Source organism: Echinops telfairi, unplaced genomic scaffold (assembly GCF_000313985.2).
Source record: "Echinops telfairi isolate 266 unplaced genomic scaffold, ASM31398v2 ScPeMD7_1;HRSCAF=3_0, whole genome shotgun sequence".
Lineage (NCBI taxonomy): Eukaryota > Metazoa > Chordata > Mammalia > Afrosoricida > Tenrecidae > Echinops > Echinops telfairi.
This window is the reverse complement of record NW_022103896.1, coordinates 60,429,497-60,432,138: the sequence shown is the minus strand read 5'-3', so window position 1 is coordinate 60,432,138 and position 2,642 is coordinate 60,429,497.

Below are 2,642 nucleotides of genomic sequence, written 5' to 3'. Positions count from 1 at the left end.
GTGTGTGTGTGTGTGTGTGTGTGTGTGTGTGTGTGCACAAATGGTTAAGTACTCCACTACAAACTGAAGACTAGCTGTTCAAATCTGCCCAGAGGTGCGCCTCCCGAGAGAAGACCTAACTATTACTTCTGAAAAAAGTACTGTATCACCCACTTAAAACCCCATAGAGAGCAGTTTAAGACCCTCTAGGGGGCAGAGTCAATTAGATGTCAAATGGCTTCATTCTTCAGTTCAAATATAAATATTTCCTAGTCCATCTAACATTGAAGTGAAATTCTGACTAACAGCGAGGCTTTACCTCTTTAAGGGAAGAGACCTTGCTTGCTAACTGCTGACTGTGGTTCAGGACCCTGTGTGTAACTCACTATGGCACCAGGGTTCCTTCAAGTGAGCTTCAAGTGAGGCGGGGAAAGTGTTATCTTATATATAATACAAAGGGCATTGTGGACTATAAGGTACATTTTATAGATGAACAGGAAACAGAAAATGGTATGAAAGGACCAAAAAGTACAGTCAAGACCAGTAAGGAAGCCTGGACACACTGGCAGGGAAGCTTTGGACAGACTGCTAATTACAAGGTTGGTGGTTCATACCTACCAGTTGCTCCTTGGGGAAAGGCTGAGACTCTGTTCCCGTAACGACTGTAAGCCATAGAAATCTTGGTCAGGGCGGCTGAGGGTCGGAATGGACTAGATGGCATTGGGTATGGTTTCGATGCCACCCATGAAAACATAGCCACTTCAAAATGTAAAGAAAGCATTCTCATCTTACAAACTAAAACAATGAATGAAAGAGCCAGTTAAACAACAGAATAAACCAGCAGCCAACCAGATTTACCTGAGGGCTGTATTTCGGCGACTTTCAAGCTACATAAAAGGAATCCTCATGATGCACTGGTTAAGCAGATGGTTTGAACCCACCAGCTTCTCTTTGGGAGAAAATACTGGGTTGTCTCTTCCTGTAAAAATAATAGTCTTGGAACCCCTGTGGGGGCATTTCTTCTCAGTCTGCTTGCATTGTATGATTCACAGTCAACTTATGGCATACAACCACAAGGAGATATAACAAACCAAATGTAATTTCATGCATTAATTTTTCCTATTACAATAGTTAGGAGTCTGGTGGTATAGTGGTTATTCATTGGGCTGCTAACTGGCAGAATGATGAGGCTTTCAACTACTGCGAAGAGATTAAGTCTCAGAAACCTACAGCAGATCTACTCTGTCCTCCAGCGTCACTATGCGTCAGCATCAGCTTGGTGGCAGTGAGTTTGTTAATTGTTTTATTACACTATCTAAACTGAAACTGTCAGTAATAAATATGTTACGGGTCATAGTGGGACACAGAGGCACAGCTTGGGAATATGACACAAGAACTGCCCCCTAAGGACTAAAATCTAGGCTGATCTGCTGCTGGGAGACACGCAGGCCATGGGACTGCAGGGAGGGGCGCAGCTACCGCATTAAGTCAGGGAGCACAGTGCGAGTACTCAATACAATTTGGTTATCACACACGTGTTACTGTATCTTCATGGTCAGGAGAACTGTAGGAAAAGTAAACTCGGGCAAGTATAACTCGAAGAAATGTAATCAAAGTCTTTTTTCTCAGATTCAGGAAAAGGAATTAGGTCCCCCAAAGCATGGAGTTAAATTAAAGCCAGAAAGAGGGCTGTTTTAGAGAAACCAACTGCCCAAAGTGGGTCACAGTAACTCTCCCTTGTCCACTTCTGGAAGACTTTAGAACTGTCCACCAGCAAATAGATGTCATGCCCAGCCACCCTGAAGTACTCTTTCTTGCACTCAAAACACATAAATCGCTAAGCGTTTTGTTTTGTTTCCCCCATGGGTGATTAACTACTCAATGAACTGAGTGTAGTAGAAGGTCATAGCTCAAAATTGTTCCAAAGCCTTGGGAAACAGTAGCCATGGCCCCAGCTGTTTATGAAAAAAAGAACACTAAATTGGTTGAGATTGCAGCATTCAGTTCTGTTTCAACTTTTTGCTGCATGAAGGGATACACGTCTAATCAAACTTACAAGTGCAGATGTGTTATGTGTTGTCGCACGAGTAGCAGTTATCTGTTCGTGGATGCTGCCTCGGTGGTCGGTCATGTTCAGCACCTTGCTCCCACAGCCCACTGAAACGAAATGCCTGGTGGTAGTGAATGGAACTCCGTTGGAGGAAGAGGGCTTGGAGGCAGCATTTGTCTCAAGCTTGGTTCAGCTCTGTACTAAAGCCTTAGGTTTGCTTTTTTTAAATGACAAGAATTATTATCTGCAGCACTGGTGATATATGGAATGACAATGTTTCTCAATGTCGGGTTTACAGACTAGAATCTGTTTAATTTTCTTTTACCCAGTACATCTAAAGCATATTTGGTTAGAGGCATTTTTTCTGCTAAATTTATTAAAATGTGTATTACACTCAATAGAAAATGCTGCATAACAGATAGCGAACAAATAAACACAATCGATCACATATCTCAAAGGATGCTTTTGATTTGTTTAGATGATAAGGCAACATGGCTGCTAGAAGCTGTCTGGCTTCAGTATTTTAGCAGGAGAGTATAAAATCTAAAGGCAATGGTACAGTTTGTAGATTGGCCCCTCTGAATTACTTCCAGGGAAAGCAACCAGCCTTCTC